At 46.7% G+C, this 7,389-nt stretch overlaps 2 long non-coding RNA genes across 6 annotated transcripts in view; one reads left to right on the top strand and one right to left on the bottom strand.

Moving 5' to 3' along the window:
- Positions 1-1,483, bottom strand: part of LOC106891253 — a 4,920-nt gene extending 3,437 nt beyond the window's left edge. Inside the window, exon 1 of the long non-coding RNA XR_001412652.1 lies at positions 771-1,483. This is a non-coding gene — a long non-coding RNA (uncharacterized LOC106891253). The remainder of the gene's footprint in view (positions 1-770) is intronic.
- LOC106891254 overlaps positions 1-7,206 on the top strand; it is an 8,885-nt gene extending 1,679 nt beyond the window's left edge. Inside the window, exons 2-6 of one of the 5 annotated variants that reach the window (XR_001412657.1) lie at positions 1,280-1,392; positions 2,584-2,683; positions 3,231-3,427; positions 6,071-6,223; positions 6,729-7,206. This is a non-coding gene — a long non-coding RNA (uncharacterized LOC106891254). Of the gene's footprint in view, positions 1-1,279; positions 1,393-2,583; positions 3,428-5,108; positions 5,158-6,070; positions 6,224-6,728 lie in introns of all 5 variants that reach the window. The other 4 variants (XR_001412654.1, XR_001412655.1, XR_001412653.1 and 1 more) reach the window with 4 other exon arrangements.
- The last annotated feature ends 183 nt before the right edge of the window (positions 7,207-7,389 follow it).

Below are 7,389 nucleotides of genomic sequence, written 5' to 3'. Positions count from 1 at the left end.
TGAGAGGAGCGAGGAAGGGAGAGAGAGGAGCACTTGGGAAGTGGGCAGAGGAAAGGGGGAAAGGGCTTCTCCAGTCCCAGGGTGCTGATCCAAGCAACGTTTAAAGCTGCTTATGATGAGATATTGCAGCCAACAGTCCCGGGTGGTTAAACGTTTCAATTAGTCTAATAAATGTTTCTGCTGGGAGAGGGGGTATGAAGAGAGGAGAAAACTTCTGGGCAGTTAGATTTAAATGAAATGAAATGAAGTCTCTGCGAGAGGGCAACAGCCTCCGAGGTCCTGGTCAGCCCGTTCCTGGTCTCCTGATCTCCAGATGCTCCAGTTAAACCCCTGGTGCCTCCAGCAACTCTGCTGGGGTGGTCGAAGGCTGTCACATCCCTGTTCACCACCTTCTGCATCTCTCCTCAGAAAACCTGGGTGTTTACTTCCAAGTCTTGGGGACCTTTTGAATTTGCAAGGAGGTATTTCTCTAAGGGCTTTCCTGATTTTTGTTTCTCTCTTTTCCCCACACACTTCCTTGCCCCTTTTTCAGCCCAAGTGCTGGAGTCACTCATCCACATGCTGCTCCCCAGGATGGTCTTTCCCTGCCTGTTCCCTGCTCCTCCTGGGGACACATCTCCTGCCCGCAGAGCCGCAGTAGTTACACCTATTTACTCTGTGCAGGTTCAAAGGACAGGACGGCGAGGCAGGCAGCCAGCACAGGGGTTGGAAAAATCAACAGAGTCATAAAAAAAAAAAAAGCTAATATAGTTCACAACTGTTTTACCTACCGTGTCTCCTTGAAATCAGAGAGTTTGTGAGCAGCAGCACAGCAGGGATGTCTGCTAGGCTGGATGTCTTCCCAGGACCATCCCGTCTTCGGCTCTCTCTTCCCTCGAGCTGGTTTTGAGTTTAACCGAACTTTGCGTCCTTTTTTATTTATTTACTCCATTGTTTTTATTAGTCTGTAGGAAAAGCAGGAAGGCATCTGGGGGCCGAGTCCTATAAATAGTGTGGACAGCCTTAATGTTTCGCATACTTTAGCAAAAAGTTTGTTATAAACAGCTTCTCTGCAAATGTTACCGACTCTGCAGGAGAGGAGGGAAACGCTGTAGAGGATGCACATGAATTTTGTAGTCGTGGGTGCGTTTTGTCCTTGAGGACAAATGTGGGTTTTTTATAGCCCTGTGGTGCTCTGGAGTCAAACTGGGCAGAGGTGGGGGAGGCAGGGCTCTGCCAGGGTGGCTTCTCGGTGGCCGTGAGCTCATCTTCCATCTCCCTTCTTCCCTCAACCCTGCAGGGATCATCCCCCTGAGCTCTCAGAGATGTCCCTGGAGGTGGATGGGACAGTCCCACCGATGGGACAGTCACCTCACTGCTGGGAGAGGACAAACAGGCTGTTTGCTCTGCCAGGTCAGTGCCTCCCTCTGACCTCCTGTGGCTGCGTGTCCCTTCCCTGCAAACACGAGGTGCCCCCTCTTCCCACCCCAGACACTGAGCCAAGAATCTTTCTGGTTTTCCCCTTTTTTCCTCCTACAAAATATTATCTTTCACCCTTAGATTTATTTCCTGCCCCGAAGATACAGCAGTTCAGCTCCAGAGCTCGCGCTTTGGGTTGAGAACCATAGTTAATGGTCACGGTCCAACCGCCCGGCGCTGGGAGAAATCCTCGGGGTGTTCTACAGGCCCCTGTGCTCACGCAGGGTCGGGGGAGCACAAAACTCCTCCTGCTTTTTGGCTGCCTGCTGCTGGGGCTGAGAGAGAAACCCATGAGAAGCCCTGGGAGTCAATCAGATGTGTTTTCCGCAACGCTGTATCCAGGCTTAATCTGGAAAAAGCTGAATTGCCATAAATAATACCTTAATTGCAAAAATAAGAGCTGATCTTTTCCCTTTGTTCTCCTTAATTTGGAGGAGCATTTAAAGTCTTCAGTTCCTTGTAATTTGTACTCATTAATTTATTTCTTATTTAGGAGCTTTGTTGTTATTGTTGCTTGCTTGCTTTTTCTTTTTTTCTTTTAAGATTTCCAGCACTTAATGACTTGTTTTGGTTGGTTTTTTAATGTGCCCTGGCAATGGTGCTGCAAGGACAAACACGGCGCCTCTGACACTGCCTGGACTTTAACAACAATAATAAACTTTTCAGTGTTGCAACTTCCCGGCGTGTTTGGAAGCTGGGTCAGCATCGCTGGCCATGGTGGCATCCCAGGGACAGTCCTGGGGGTGGACAGACCTCCACCTACTCCTGTCTCATCCTCCCCTATGGGCATGTCTTTCCCCAGCTACATTCAAGAGCAAAAAACTTCTTCTCGGAGACGTTGGAGCCTCCTGGAGCCCCAGCTGACCCCCAAGGGATTTATGGATGGCCGCAGTGACTTGGTGGCAGTTCTGGCCAGACCTGAGTCTTGCCATAGTGTAAAATATATAGTGGCATAAACTATCCAGAGCAGAAAGAAGGGAAAACGGAGCCTGTGACCCTCAAGACCTGAGTCTTGCCATAGTGTAAAATATATAGTGGCATAAACTATCCAGAGCAGAAAGAAGGGAAAACAGAGCCTGTGATCCTGGGCACCAGGGCTGTTGGGTGATTGTATTTGCTTTACAGGTCCTTCAGCCAAGCTCCCACCAAACACGATGCAAATTGGGAACCGCTCAGGGTTCAGCCTCTCTGTGAAAGGCTGGAGCCTTTCCCCAGTTCCAGACTGGTAAATAATGCATGATCTCTCTCTTTCTCATACGCTTACGCAACCCCTACCACGATAAATATCAACCCAGGGAAATGAAAGTGGAAAGAAACATTATCTTTCTCAGTAATGCAACCATTTACAATCTGCGTTACGATCCTTCTGCTCTCGGGAGTGAGCGGCAGGCAGGGGGATGTTTCTATTAGCAGACCAGAATGCAACAAATCACAGGCTGTAACTTTCCACTCCTGCATAAAAGCAGCCTTAAAACCATATAAAGGAAATAATAAAAAAAAAAATACAGAGATGATTTCCTTTTTTAATCACTCCAAAGAAAACACTTATTTCCAGGTGCCTGAGAATCGGGTATTAAGGACTATATTTTCAAATGCAGGGCCATAAAACTAAGCACTAGACACCTAATCTGTGGATCTTGCCTTTGGTGATTAAATAGGGGGCTGGATGCCTGAGGAAATTGGCCCAAGTGAAAAGGCATCTTGAAAATATTTTGCTTCAAAAGAGCTTGTGTGTGCTATTTAAAACTAACTTCTAACATGAGGTTTCGCAGGGTATGTTCGCACCAGCTGAAACAGAAGCATTTAGAAAGTTTCCAGAGAAGTCTGTGAAAAAGGAAGCTTGAGTGCATTTTATCAGGGCTGCGTCTGGATCCTTTCTTCTTCTCTGAGTGTGAGGAGCTTCATGATTCATCAAGGCGAGCTCCATCGACGGATGGGGAATAAGCACCCTGCACCTCCTGCCATCCAGGTAAGCTTTGCCACTGCTCAAGTGGGTGTAGGGAAATAACTCTGGCTGTTTGGGGAACATCCCAGCCTCCCTGCCCTCCCATCACTGCTCCCACACACTGCACAGCTCGGTCGAGCTTCAAAGGGGTTTGGCAGTGCAAGGAGCTTCACCCATAGCAAAAGGGTTTGTGTCCTTGCGTGGTAGAGATGTGGATTCCCCATGTCCTGGAAATAACCATTTCCTCTTTGCAATAGCTTGCTTGGTGTACACGGAAGGAAAAGCTCAACTTCAGAGAGTTTCATACAGGTGGGAGTGGGTGGGTGTCCAGTGATGCTCCAGGGGATGCAGCATCAGTGCATCCATGTGTGTAGAACGTGAGCAGGAGGGCGTTCTGGAAGTAAAAGCAGAAGGTGTAATTGTAGAGGAAGGTTGTCTTTGGTACCTAATTTACACTCAAACCGATTTCTAGTCACGAGGCACTAGTTTGTGAGCTGAGCTGGGTGCTAAAGGGGATGCAGACGCTTGTGCTGGGTTCTGGGACAGCCCAGCTGTGGGCAGGAGAAAGGTTTCACCCAGGTCATCAGGTGTGTGTCAGCTCGGTCCTCAGGCAGACACGGGCTGCTTCAGGGGCTGCCTAGACGTGTCAACTTGTGACCACATCAGTCCTGTCTCTGCAGCACAATAGCTGTGGGCAGGAGAAAGGTTTCACCCAGGCCATCAGGTGTGTGTCAGACATGGGCTGCTCCAGGGGCTGCCTAGATGTGTCAACTTGTGACCACGTCAGTCCTGTCTCTGCAGCACAACGGTGCTCCCTGGGGCTGGTTCCTCGTCCAGGCTGTTGCTACTCAGGGAGATACATCCAAGAAGAGGTATGTGCATTAACAGGGCTATGTGCTGGAGGCATTGTCTGTATTCCCAGTATTTAACCCCAATTATTGAGGGTTCAATTTTATTTAAGAAAAGAAGGAATGAAGCGTTACAACTCACTGTGAGGTTTTAGGTTTTGAATACATTTTGCTTTTGGTGCTAGTAATCCCTTACCAACCTGCAATATGAATCAAAGGCAACGTCTGTCCCATTCTGAATACGCTCTCCGGGTACCAGAAGCAGATTTGGGGAGGCTGTGGGGAATAGGGCTTTTCATCTCTCTCCTATTCATGCCTTTTCTCAAAGGGAATAAAATGAGTCTTTCTCCGGGCTGCTGCACAAAACACATCCCACCTGTATATAGAGCCCTCCTCCTGCCTGTTCGGCTGGTGTGCTGTGAAGCTTCATGTTTAACCATAATATTAGCTTCATTGTAGGGAATTCAGATCAGGAGGGGCTGGAGTCTCACCATCATCTTTTGAAGAAAGTGTTGAACTCTCAGCTATAAATCCTCTTCCTCTGGCATTGCCCTGCTTCTCCCTACCTCAGTTTTGGCAGCATTAAGTGTTTGGGATGACACAAAGATTGTTCAGGAAGCTTCACAGATCATCACAGAGCTCTTTTATTAGCAGAGCCTGTCTTTGTTCATGGCTTCTTGCTTGTACCGCTCACTGTCTGGTGTCAGAAATGTTTCCTCCTTTCCTGGAGGCATCTGGGCATGGTCTGTCAGTGATGGGAAGCCGTGGCTGAGTCTATCAGACAGCAGATGACAGGTTGGGCAGACAGGGTTCCTCTTTCTTCTCTGCTTATTGATTTTTTCTTTGGTTTTTTTAAGGTCTATATTGATTGTAAATTTTGAGGGGAATCAACACCAATTACTGAGGGTGAGTTATTAAACTTAGGTCATCCCCTGGACAGTATGTGTGGAAGTTTCTTTTACAGACAAGGGGCACCCCTGCCTCCCTGCACACGTGCCAAGCCTGGATGTCTCTCTGATCAGGTTCTGATTTTGCCACCCTCTTCCCAGTTTGAAAAATGGACTTGATAATCCTTCCTTACCTGCAGGGGTCCGGAGGATTAATTACTGAAGGTGGCAAGGTGCTCTGATGCAGTAAAAAAGACTAAAGAACCATCTAAAACAGGGTGGAAGAGGGAGCTGAACCCTGGGAATGATGGAACTGAAATCTTAATAAGTGTTGACACTCTCTGGAAAGTTAAACCTTGGTCCTGTTGCTCTAAGACAGCCCCAGCAAGGCTGTCCTCACCTCCGAGCAGCACTGGGGTTTGCTGTGCCCATGCCTCCCTGCTTACGTGGCTTAATAAATTAGATATGCTGCTCGAGGTTGATTATTTATTATTGGTCTTGGTGTGAGCTCAGGCTGCTTGCAGCATTAGCTCAGACAAACAACCATCACAGCAACGGGGCTGGCTCACAGGCTCTTGGGTGTCCCTCGGAGATAGGAACAGCAGATCAAATTATAGACGAGCTCATCGCCCTTCTCAGACTGGGCAAAAACTTTCGAGTTTTAGATAAACTTTGTTTTGGGAAGTACCAGACTCTCAGGGTGACTGGCTACTGCTCTAAGTCGTGTTTTCCATCTATGACCGTGGAAAAAATTAAGGGAAAATTGAACAGAGTGTTCCTCAGCAGGCCAGGGAATTTGGGAGTTTAATTGTTTGTGTGCTGCTTGATAAAGAAGAACAGTTTTATAATTTCTAATTTGTCATTCATGAGATACTGACTCAACAAATTACATTGCTCATTATTTTTAACTCAAAGGTCTTTTTGGTGTTAAGATAGAAACCTTCTGTAAAACACATGGAGCACCTCTGGAAGTGGGTGGCCTGCCCACAGCAAGGGATGGTCAATCCTCAGCAGAGCCAAGGTTTCCATCAGCTGAACTCTTGTCTCCCAAACTGAAGTCATCCGTCGGATGGCAGAACAAAAGGGTTTGTCTCATTTTTTTTATTAAATCCTTTATTAAGAAAAAACACCTCTTCGCTTTTTCTACTCTCCAAAATCACCTGCAGATGAACAAGAAAACGATAAAGTTGTAGTTTCAATTCCTACTGCAGAGCTGATCTAAAAAAGTTGCACTCTTCACTGGACATATTTGCTAAAAAAGCTGGAAAAAGGCTCATAGACCTGTACGTCAGGTTTGTTTATTCCTCCTTATGTGATGGAGTCTGAATCCTGGAGAAGAGCTTGATATATATTATCAGAGCTCTATTTTTAGGCTCTATTTAATTATATAAGTGACTATGCAATATCCCTGCCTGGAGCAGACCCAGCCTTGAATCAGAAGAAATCAGTCAATTTTTCTTATATTCCTCATTTCTAGGGCTCCCCCTAAGCCTCAGAGCACTCTCTCCTTGTTTCTATGGCAGGTTACTGGCTACGACTTTACGGAAAGCACGGTTTGCTTTTGGTTATTTGTGTGTTTGTATAAACCAGGAGGAAGAGGAAAGCCCAGTTGCCAGGCAGAGATGGGAAAAGAGATCTGTGAGCAGAAATCCTGGCTGGAAACATCTGTGGAAGGGAAAACACTCATCATCTTGGGTCTCCAGTTAATGTGGCTTAACCTTGTAAGTCCTCTTCACTCTCTTCATTAATTCTGATGGCTTGGTGTCTTTGGCTCTTGTTGTCTAGGAGTGTAATTATCATTAGTAAAGGTAAGGTAGCTGCCCGTGGTTGCCAAATGGGATGGGACTGCACCATTCTGGAGCAGCCCTCACTTCAGGAAGCTGTGGAGAGGTGTTCCATCGTAGGGTGGTGGCTCCTCTCTGGGGATGCAAGCACCTGGTGGCCACCAGCCACCACCCAGGGAAGCTGTAAAAAATGCCCTCAGCAAAGATGGTCTAAAACTTATGCTTCTGGAATACACTTAGAAAGAAAATCTATCAGCATGCGACAGGGGTTATTTTAATAATCTAAAATCTCATTGCTTCGGGAACATTGCTCTTTCATGGAGTAAACAAGTTGGTTTAAATCTCTTTGCTTATTAAGAAAAAAACACCTCTTCGCTTTTTCTACTCTCCAAAATCACCTGCAGATGAACAAGAAAACGATAAAGTTGTAGTTTCAATTCCTACTGCAGAGCTGATCTAAAAAAGTT

This window comes from Calidris pugnax, unplaced genomic scaffold (assembly GCF_001431845.1).
Source record: "Calidris pugnax isolate Ruff unplaced genomic scaffold, ASM143184v1 scaffold27, whole genome shotgun sequence".
In the NCBI taxonomy this organism is placed as follows: domain Eukaryota; kingdom Metazoa; phylum Chordata; class Aves; order Charadriiformes; family Scolopacidae; genus Calidris; species Calidris pugnax.
This window is presented reverse-complemented; position numbering and strand designations above follow the sequence as displayed.